This window comes from Pimephales promelas, chromosome 14 (genome assembly GCF_988280905.1).
Source record: "Pimephales promelas chromosome 14, fPimPro1.hap1.1, whole genome shotgun sequence".
NCBI classification, from domain to species: domain Eukaryota; kingdom Metazoa; phylum Chordata; class Actinopteri; order Cypriniformes; family Leuciscidae; genus Pimephales; species Pimephales promelas.
Window position 1 is genome coordinate 25,436,776 of NC_142782.1, and position 11,936 is coordinate 25,448,711.

The 11,936-nt window shown below is 36.3% G+C and overlaps 1 long non-coding RNA gene across 4 annotated transcripts; it reads left to right on the forward strand.

The window, feature by feature from the left end:
- The first annotated feature begins 735 nt into the window (after nt 1-735).
- On the forward strand, nt 736-3,758 carry LOC120467641 (uncharacterized). Of its 4 annotated transcripts, none has more exons than XR_016146532.1 (4): nt 736-1,037; nt 1,649-1,715; nt 2,350-2,400; nt 3,121-3,758. It is a non-coding gene; the product is annotated as an uncharacterized LOC120467641 (long non-coding RNA). The 4 variants fall into 4 exon arrangements; XR_016146531.1 differs by having other exon boundaries at nt 766-1,037; nt 1,646-1,715; XR_016146534.1 differs by having other exon boundaries at nt 770-1,037; nt 2,314-2,400.
- The last annotated feature ends 8,178 nt before the right edge of the window (nt 3,759-11,936 follow it).

Genomic DNA, 11,936 nt, shown 5'->3' on the forward strand with positions numbered 1-11,936 from the left:
TTAGGGGGACGTTCTATTTGGGGTATTTTAAGGTCACATAACAAACGTTACAAAGAGGACATTCGGGACGTTAACAGAACGTTCCCATACAGTCCTCTGTTGGTCATATAATAACGTTCCCAATGTGACTTCAGGAGGACGTTCCATACTGGTTATTCTATGGTCACACAACAACGTTACAAAGAGGACATTCGGGACGTCAACAGAACGTTCCCATACGGTTCTCTGTTGGTCATATAATAACGTTCCCAATGTGACTTCAGGGGGACGTTCGATATTGGTTATTTTATGGTCACACAACAACGTTACAAAGAGGACATTCGGGATGTTAACAGAACGTTCCCATACAGTCCTCTGTTGGTCATAGAATAACGTTCCCAATGTGACTTCAGGGGGACGTTCGATATTGGTTATTTTATGGTCACACAACAAGGTTACAAAGGACATTCGGGACGTCAACAGAACGTTCCCATACGGTTCTCTGCTTGTCATAAACGTCCCCGTTATTACTTTAACAACGTTACAAAGAGGACATGGCAGATCTGCTTATTTTTTCAAAATAAACTACCACAAAAAGGGACAAATCTGCTATGAAGATTGAAAATTGTAGATGACATTTAATTGAAAAATAAGCACTAAATTGTATAAATAAATAAACGTTCTGTTGGATGTGTTTTGAAAAGTAACACATCCAACAGAATGAAGTTGTTTATTTATTTTACAATAAAAACAATAGCAAAATGGTATAAAAAAACATAACTGTCAAGTGAATGGGTCATAACTACACAATGAGTTTTAAATTCATTATTTAAAATTAATGATATTTCAAATTGTTAAATGTTATAATGTTTATTTAAATGCTGCGTGCCTTTTGACGTGTTCTATGGTTTCAATGGGCGTACGTGCGCGTAAACATTGAGTCGCAATTCAAAGACAGGAGCGCGCGTGAGCAGATGGAAACCATGGAAACGAGGAAACCTCATCAACTGTCAAACAGCAAAACTAGCGTCTCTCACTGTTGTTTTCTCTGCTTTCAGGTAAGTTTAGTTACCAAAATCACACAAATAATATATACAAACCTTCCTGATATATGTCTTACGTGTAATTGATACACTTCTGTTGAATATTTACTTTATAGAAATGGTTTTGTGTCTTCGAAAAAGTCCGTTAGCATCTCCGTTTTCAGAAGAGCTAACTTTAGCAGCTATAAGTTTACGTTACAATTGAGCTCTTGATTTACATAAGTTTGGGTTTTTAACCACATTTGTGTGTTGATAACAGTTTTTAAAAGTTTTGTTTTGCTGGTAATTTGTCAGTGGTGGTGGGAAGTAAGCTTTTATTTAACCTGAAATAATTCAATGTAACGTACTGTTAATGACGTCACTTAAGATTGATAATAAGTGATTTCAGGAGGAACAGAAAAAAACCTTCACAACAAAGGGGGAATTATTGTTTAATCATGATAATAATTTCATATGCGTTTTTTGCACAATATATTACCTTAAGATTTTTTATATATATTCTTTATCTTTTCTGCATTTTATCTCTGCTCTAGCTTGCTTCCTTGTAATAAACCCTTTGTTCTTTTGTAAATTATATGTGCTAACATTGTTGGCTCTGTGACACATTGCATGTTATTTTCTAGAAGATCATCATGCTGGTTGGCCTGCTGCACCCCCTGTCCAAGACAATCTCCACGGCTATGAACTCGACTAGTAAGCAAAACTTCAAACATAAGTTACTGTTCAATTGTTGTGGGTCTGCACTCTGTAGGATTTATACTTTTGAATGAAGTCACACACTTTAAAATCATTAACCCCAGTTTTTTTCAGGGAGATTGTCCTTGAGAAGCCAGTAAGCTAAATAATAGGCAGCAAATATAATGTTATAAAAATGGTCATAGTTATAATAATTCATTTAACTATTATTATAACAGGATAATGGTCATTGGTACCATTGTATATATTATATATTTTTATATACTTATATATATATATATATTTTTTTTTTTTTCTCTTGGTGTGTTTTTAATTATGTTAGCCAATGAGACAGACACCATACTGTCCAACTCAAAGGTATTTTTTATGTAGTTTTTTTTCTGATAAATACTGAAATTCTTTTTACTTTCAAAAGCTGAATTCAGGGGGTCGACAACTTTAGGCACGCAAGTTATTTTTCACAGATATCTGTCCAGTTTACTCATGGCTCATACTCTTAGCCTTTAAAATGTTTGAATGTATATCTGTAATACATTATCAGGGGGTAAAGATATCATTAGAGTTTTTAAAGTTATGGCTATGCTCTTGTTACCAGATGAGATGTCAATCATTTGACCCTGTGATTCTTCAGGACAAGATCTTGATGCCATCCACACTGAACATGACATCGTACATGACGAAGGTGAGTTTCACAATAGCTGCCACTATCACAAACCAAGAGACCGAACACAACAGGCCTTCATCCATATGAACTCACCCATGCATATAGGAATAGGTTCCGAAACCCAGTATTAAACATTAAACGGGGGCCAAATTAAGGAAGACCGCAGTATCGATAAGCTCAGATGTTATCGGTTCTGCTGACGGTACTGAAGAAACTACACACACTATTAGACATTGTCTTGCAAATTCTGTGAGGATTAGGAGGGGTGTTTTAAACAGTCTTCATACAACATGTGTTTTCCAGGCTGGTTGTTTGTCATTTTGTAAGACTAGGGAGAGGCTGTACCTCAGTAAAGACTTATTTTACATTCGATAAGTCAATTTCCGTACCTGATAAGTTAGATTTTCCTAAAAAAAAAACATCATGCACTGCTTATTTCAATTGTATTTTTCTTCTTTTGAATTTATCTATGCTTGTAATTTGTTTATAATTTTCAATGCAGATTCACTCTAAATAAATAATCTCTTGAAATTTGTTTTTATATCGCAATATATATAGCAGCAGATAAACAAAATAGATAAACAAAATATTTTATTTAAGGTTTTCAATATTGTCCTGCCGTAATATTGAGCATTTAACCTAACTCTAATTTTTTATTGAACGTGGAATGATAATTTGTGATACCAGATGAGATGTATGCATGATAGATTTTGAACTGTACTATTTTTTTTATTGCAGGTTTTCTGGAATCCACAGCGGAAGGGATCAAGGCATGAGATGTTGGCTTGGACAGATGTACCTGTACACCACACCGACCTCTGCTTCTGCATGGATGGCTGATTACTATCATGTTCTGTATAAGTTTTATAATAGCAAAACTGAGCACCTTCGACAGTGGTAGATGTAAAGTAGTCAGACATCAGTACATTTAAAGTCACAGAGAGAAAGTTTTTTATATAAGTATAAAACAATTTTTTGGCACCATTATACACCAAGAAATGTGCATAATTGGCCAAATTGATAATGTTTATCAACAAAAATATGACCCTATGAGTTTGCTAATTTGTAGAATAGGACACACACACACTCTCTCTCTCTCTCTCTCTCTCTCTCTCTCTCTCTCTCTCTCTCTCTCTCTCTCTCTCTCTCTCTCACACACACACACACACTGTATATTTAATAATTATTTAATTAAATATATTTCATTTTTTTCTTTTTACTTGTTTTATAATTTACATAACATTAAATTAACATAAATCTTTGTCTTGTCCTAATATTATTTACTGTTGATTTATTACGCCTATGCATGATCACGTTATTATTAATTCATAATCTGTTTTTTGATTACACAAAATAAATAAATAACGAATCTCTGCTTTGTATTGTATCTTTGAATGTGTTAAAACGTTAAATGCATGCTTATTCCTGATTAAGGTTCTTCAAGAACAAATTTGAAAAAGTTTATGCATTCTAGTTTGTTTACCTACAGGTCTTTGACAACACTGGAGACGGGCTTAGAACGTTCTGGGAACGTCACATATCCAAATAAAACATTGGTCCCCTAAACGTTCTGAGAACGTCCCGAATGTTCTGTGAAGGTCGCAAAATAACGTCCTCTGACCCTTTAAAGAACTCCACATCATGACCGTCTCCGAACGTTCCCGCAACGTTACTGGGCAACGTGTTTGACACCAGTGGGGACGTTCTGAGAACGTCCCGAATGTTCCGTGAAGGTCGCAAAATAACGTCCTCCGAACCTTTAAAGAACTCCACATCATGACCGTCTCCGAACGTTCCCGAAACGTTACTGGGCAACGTGTTTGACACCAGTGGGGACGTTCTGAGAACGTTCTGGGAACATCACATTTCCAAATAAAACATGGTCCCCTAAACGTTCTGAGAACGTCCCGAATGTTCCGTGAAGGTCGCAAAATAACGTCCTCCGAACCTTTAAAGAACTCCACATCATGACCGTCTCCGAACGTTCCCGGAACGTTACTAGGCGACGTCCTTGACACCAGTGGGGACGTTCTGAGAACGTCCTGGGAACGTAACATTTTTAGCTGGGGAGACAACACGAGGTGAGATCTTGCATGGAGCCCCAGTCCGAGGGAGATTGACAGTCATGTTTAGCTTCTTCCATTTTCCATTTTCTAATGATTGCTCCAACAGTGGACCTTTTTATACCAAGCTGGTTGGCATTTTCCCTGTAGCCCTTTCCAGCCTTGTGGAGGTGTACGATTTTGTATCTAGTGTCTTTGGACAGCTCTTTGGTCTTGGCCATGTTAGTAGTTGGATTCTTACTGATTGTATGGGGTGGACAGGTGTCTTTATGCAGCTAATGACAAACAGGTTTATCTAATTTAGGATAATAAAACGAGACTAACAGGTCTTTGAGGGACAGAATTCTAGCTGATAGACAGGTGTTCGAATACTTATTAGCAGCTGTATCGTACAAATAAATGTTAAAAAAAATCAAATATTGTGATTTCTGGATTTATTTATTTATTTTTCAGATTATGTCTCTCACAGTGGACATGCACCTACGATGACAATTTCAGACCCCTCCATGATTTCTAAGTGGGAGAACTTGCAAAATAGCAGGGTGTTCAAATACTTATTTTCTTAACTGTATATATATATATATATATATATATATATATATATATATATATATATAATGCATACAGACATCAGAATTATTGGCACCTTGGGTAAATATGGCTGTGAAAATAGATTTCCATTGTTTATCCTTTTGATCTTTCATAAAAAAAAAAATCACAAAAATATCTGACTTTTCACTGCAGTAAAACTAATAAATGTGGGGAGAAATCACATTATGAAATAAATGTTTTCCTCTAATACACGTTGGCCACAATTACTGGCACCCCTAGACATTCTTATAAGTAAAATATATCTGAAGTTATTCTCCTTCATATTTACAGTTTTTCAGCACACAAGGGTGATATGAAAATATCCAGCCATGAGTATAAATATGAGGTAACACAAAGGCCAAATTCCCTTAATCATCCATCACAATGAGCGATGAGCGAACCACATATAAAGAACCAAAGAACCATCAGGGCAATAATTAAGAAGTTCCAATCAACAGGAAATGTTACGAATCTGTGTTGCGAATCATATTTGCATAATATTAAAGGACACCTACATCTCCACAAGTTATTTGAGAGGGTTTCAAGAAAATCAATTCTCAGTCAAAAACAAAGTCCAGCATTTTTAGACTTTTAACATAAAAATTGTAATATTTAGAAAACTTATGATAGGTACTGCTTATGAATGTATCTATGTATATTTACACACACACACACACAAAATAATATTAAAAAGAAAAGTATTCTGAGCGATTTGTGTAAATCTGTGTGTGTGTGTGTGTGTGTGTGTGTATGTGTCCTCTTGGCTGTTGAGTCACACTTTGGATGGGTTTAATTGCCACACTGACCCACCACTGTTAGAGAGTGAACCCAGCGAAACACACAGACAAACAGCCCTTACTCACACACAAACTACTTCAGCCCGTCAAGTGTACTGCTCCTGTCTGAGGACAGTGATCTCGGTATTGAAACACATCAATGCACACCCTGCTCAGAAAGAGAAAACATATTAAGAAACACATACCCATGAGCACAAACACACATTCACACACTTGTCCACTCACTTACTCTCTCCGTCACACCGGGTGACTAATCTCACCACAAATAGCTTGAATAACACCCACCGTGTGGTGTTACATTGGAAGTAAAGTGTGTGCGCGCATGTGTGTCCTTTGTGCGAGTCAATAACTGTGGATCTGGCTAATGCCAGTCCTAAATGGTGTCTCTAATTACTTGGCCTAGAGATGGCTTTTAGCTAAATCACATGCTTTCTGAAGAGCCTGTATCAACAGAGACAAGGGCCTGAACAATTACACTAGTCCTCTCCCATCGGCAGTGCCGTGTGGCTTTACCCATCAGCCCCTGGCTCGCCGACGCTCCCTCATTAGCTGCTCTCCTGGACTAGGATGTTTTCCCCTGTGTCTCTGCAGCCACACATGGCTAGAGAGAGGGCTGTCGTGGAGAGAGCTTACTTATGTTAATGTTTTCACTGGCTGTGGGAGAGATAGAAAGAGAGAGAGAGAGAGAGAGAGTTATGGATAAACAGAAGCAGAAGATGAGTACCGAGTGGACTGTTGGTTTTAATTGATACTGGAGAGGTGTAACATGATTGCTCTGTAGAGGACACTGGAGCGCCGCTGCGCTCACTAACACACACACACATACTCAAACTGAGTGCTGTGGGTACAGCTCTCATGTTTAATGTAATGTGATAATACAGAACACTTTGACTTGGATTCATAACCTCCCTGCAATATTTGATCAGCTGTTTTTATTGAACGGTGGCTGAGCAATGTAAAATCTCGCGCAAAGTACCCAAGTCTCTGCAATATTCAGTGGTTTTCCACATTTTCTATCCAGTTTTTGGATTGTTTTTTCTGTCCGTGTGTATACTGTACAAAAAATATTGAGTGCTTTCAGGTTTCTCAATAGTTGGCTAACTAAAAGTTGTCTATGCACATTGCACACTAAGAAGACATAGGAAAATAAAACAATCAGAGTCTCTGTTTTCAAAAACAGAGTTTATTTTATTATACTTTATCATCAGTGTTGTTACTAAAACTATTAAAAACTGTTTTTGGTATAAATATTACATGAAAAATGTAAACTTAAAAACGTCAAAATTACAAATGTTGCCTTGGCAACTAACTAAATTTACTAAAGCAAAAACTGAATAAAATTTTTATAAAATATATTATATTAATTAAAAATATATAAATAAAATTTAAAAAACCAACATGACAAAATTACTCAAATTAAAATGAAAACAATTGGCCGCTAACTAAATTTACTGAAAATAAAAATGGTTTTTATTTCAGATTAACTGAAATAAAAATGGTATAGATATATTTTTTATAAAAAGCAATATAAAATAAAAAACTAACACAAAACTACTAAAATGAAACAAATTCAAATGGAAATAAATTATAAAAATAATAGCATATTCAAAAATATTAATAAAAATATAACTATATAAATAATACTAAATGACAAGGATCAATCAATAATATCAATAATCAATAATAAATAATCTATAAAATTATTATTATAATTATTAAAATACAATACTACAGAAAAAAAAAAGAATAACATGTAATAATAATAAACATTTTTTTTCTTTTACTTGTGTAATTTTAAAAGTTACAATAAAATACACATAGGACCCATACACTATACAGTAACAGATTTTTCAGAATGGAATATGGCATTTATCAAATGCTCAATTTAACAACTTTGGAAAACTACAGTGAAACATTTTTTACCCAAGCCTGAGTGGCAAGAGAAGAGTCTACATGGAAACATAGAAAAGAAGAGGATTCAAAGAGAGGTAGAGAGGGGAAAAAGAGGAGCGAAGGAGCTAAGTGGGGTTGGCTCTCTCAATAGTCAGTCTGCTCCACCCTATTAGCCTCCAACCATCCTCTTCATCCAACTGCGCCATCTGTAACTCAACGCTGACTCCAAACACTATCACCCTCTGAGAGATGCAGAGAGAAAGAGCGGGGGGCAGCCTCAGAGTGCGGGTGGCTCTGGCTCTTCAGTTAAAGAGCTTTGCAATCATTGTGCATATTTCATTTTGCACCATTTCCAAATCAACAGCCTCTCTCTGTTCTAAAGCCCATGTGGCAATCACGAGCAGTCCTCTTCACTGCAGTCTACTTCCACTGGAACAACATGCACCAGCTCGGCACATATCTGGGTTCTTATTTTTTTTTAAATTGCTGTGATAAAAATATGACGTGTACTTCAAGCGACAGTAAAAAAACCCTGTCAACCATTGCAAGTGCAAACTAGCCCTGCCTCAAAATGACACAGCTAAGTGTTAAATCAACACAATGAAATATGGTATGGGCCCACTGGTGGTGCTACATTTAGCATTGTTAAAGGTGCAGTAAGTGATTTCTGAGAAACGCTGTTGAAAGTGGATCGGACAGAGCACCACAACACTCTAAGCCAATCAGGAGTAGAGGGTGTGGCCACTCATCCAGGAGAGAGAGTGAGCTAGAGGAAGACTCGAAGAAAGACTAAAGAAAGTGAGATGGCCGAGAGAGATTACAAAAGAGAAAAGATCAGAGGAATATCCAAGGGTTATGATCAGACAGGAGCTTTAGGACCCTTGTTAGAAAAACTTTTCAGTTAGCGACAATGGCGAGACCAAAGTGGGAAGGCCTAAAACTGACGCAGAGGTTGCATTGTTTCTGCTCCATTAGTGAGTAACGCTGGTTTTGCTATTTTTCACAAAACCAAGATATGCTGTTGTTGTAATGTTAGCTATAGTAACAGGACAGGTTTGAGTGTCATTGTTTGTCTGGACGAACAACAAACACTTGCATATATTGTGTGCTGTAGGTTAATTCTTTGTTCTTCCTTGTTGTTCGTTTGTCATCTACGATTTATTTTTCGTGAAGCATAATTTTGCTTTGCTTCAGATATGATAAAAAGACTGCATTTTTGTTCTCTTGCATTGCAAGCTTGTGGATTTTGGGGGGCGGAGCAATGAAGGGAAGGGTTTGTGTTTGTTTGGGTTGATTTCAGATATCAAGTGTTTCTCAGAAATCACTTACTGTGCCTTTAAAGGTGTAATGTTTGTGCCACAAGCAGCACTAAGAAGGACTGCAAAAATAGGGATTGATTCCCTTGCAAGTTTCCAAACACAACCGACCCATCCACATATCAATTGTTCAAAAAAACTGAACGGCTACACACCAAAGTCACACTGAACGACATGTCGGAACACTTAAATATAGTATGTATGGAAAGCGCTAACATGTTTACACTAATGACTTGCTTATAGTTGCACATTAAAGTATTTAAGCATTAAAAAATTACACACTTCACCTGTAAAGTTGATGCAAGCGATTGAGAAAAAAACTAGAAACTAGAACATCTATTGAAAACCTGTGGGGTCTGCACTTTCAAGGAGGGGAATTCATAGGGGTCCGAGACAATGGCACCAGTCAACAACGGGGCTGCCCTCTCTCTCTCTCTCTCTCTCTCTCTCTCTCTCTCTCTCTCTCGCCATCTCTTCCTCTTTCTCTCTGCCTCTTCTCCTTCTCCCACACAAAAGCCAGCTGTTTGGATCACTCAGTGGAGAAATGAAAGAAGGACATGGCATTTTAATGGGAGGGCTAACAGACAAGAGGAGAAGGGAAAAAAAGAGAGAGGGAGAGTGATCGAGAGAGTGTGTGTGCAGAGCCTAGCCGTGCTGTTCCTGAGCCTTTTTATCTGAGTGATTGCCCCCAATTAGATCTGTGTTCGGGGTGGGTGAGAACACGCTGGGTTCAGGGAGGGGGTTTACAGTGATGAGTGCCCCGTCCCCTGCTCATTAACCCCAGTCAAACATAACCGCAACGCAAAAAGAACATCAAAAACAACACATTATTTTGTTTAATTGTGGGTTTTAATTTTAGACATGTAAACAAGTGTAGAAACGGGCTAATTCTGTTTCCACTAATGGTCTAGAGGTCACGGATTTACATAGGTGTCCTGAATCAGTTTGCCACCAGGAAGCTTTAGAAGCCTTCTCTGAATCATTTTTAAATAAATCACTAATATTCTTTGTTTGTAAGTTGTTTTAGATTCTCAGCTCAATATTCATCATGCAAAGTAAAAGTCCAATATTTTCAGAAAGGTTGATATTACACACTGTAAAAAAAAATCTTTTCATGATTAGTAATCACAACAATTTTTCTTTTTTGAAATGGTTTTCTGATGATTAAACCATTACCCTTCATTTTATTAACTCACTTTTTCCATTTCAATTAACTTAAAATTTTAAGGCAACCAGGTAACTTACTTTTTTAAGTTAAACCAGCAGACGCTTTGGTTTGCTAAATAAATAAAGTAAATGCTTTTGAAATATAATGGATTTTTAATTTGTATGTTTTTATTTTCTTTTGTCATAAATAATTACATAACACTATTACAAAATACATTTAAAATATATATAATTTAATTTACCATGATATTTAAATCTTAATCGAATGAAAAACCCTGAATGTTTGTGAATCCTCATGGGAAACTCTTGATTTAGGTCAACTTTATTTCTGTTCTACGTTCATAAAACTTTTACCTGTGTTGTTTGCCATTATTATTAAAACTAAAACTATTACAAATCTAATCTAAAGATGAAATAAAACAATATAAATATTAGATGAAAAACTTGTTTTAAAAAATGGTTTAAGTTGAAGAACTATTGTGGGTCCAATTCTCACTATTAACTAATTATTAACTATGACATTTGCTCCAATAAACTGCTTATTTCTGAAAATTAATACTTAGTTAAGTAGTTGTTAAATTTAGGTATTCATCAAGGGATGTAGAATATGGTCATGCAGAATAAGTTATTTATATGTGCTTTCTAAGTACTAATAAACAGCCAATATCCTATGCATGCTAAAAAGCCACTTAATATTAAGAATTCTACCTTAAAATAACATTTTACCAAAATTACCTAACTAATAAATATGTTAATAGTTAATAAAAAAAAATAGCCTCCTATAACACTGTATAGCCATCCAACCCCTCAGTGTCAGAACATAAATAACTCCCTCTTCTTTTCTCTCATCCTCTAACCTCTTATATCACAGCCGAGAAAAAAATAATACAATCCCTCTATCCTCATGTACATCAGTTGAGCTTACAGTAAGTCTCATCTACATCTGAGTCTTTCTCTTCTTCTCATATTCCTGATTGAACTGCCAAGCACTGAGATTCCAGCAGACTTTCATTGAGCTGTAGGGAATACACTGTCATAGCCACATTGAATTATAATACCAATTTGGATGGTTTGATATCACTTTATGGCTAAATTATTGTGTAATAAATTGCTTCCATTACTCACCGAGGCAATTGTGGGGCAGAAGGGAGGCAGGGAAGGGAGGTAAATCTTTAAGGTCTCTTTTTTTCATATTAAATAACAGGAGGACCATCACTACAGCTGCCTTAATGTACATTAAGACTCACATAGATTAGCACATTGTCACTGTCACTGTCACGCATACAAACGTTCTGTCTCTCTCTCTCACTCGCTTTCAATGCCATATTGACACAACAGGTGTGCAAGGGCGGGGGTGATTACTATTGCAATCCCTTGTCTCCACTGGCTTAGACATTGTAGAGAGAGAATGATAGAGGAAGCCAACATCCATAAATCGCCATGAACGTGTAAATGCCACTGCTGTGCATTCCAGCAGGAGAACAGGAGTCCAAACTGCTACAAGTTCCCTTCTCTCTTTGCTGCTGTTGTTTTAATACTGCTCTCCCCCACACACACAAACACAACTCACTCACTCTCACACACTCTCCCTCTCTCTAATGTGTTTTATTGGTATGACAAAAACTGCACATTTGTATTGCCAAAATGTCTGCCTGTGTACAATGAAAAATTGTGCACCGTAAAATAAAATAACAAGTGCAAAATAAGAATCAGTAGAGGAAAAAATT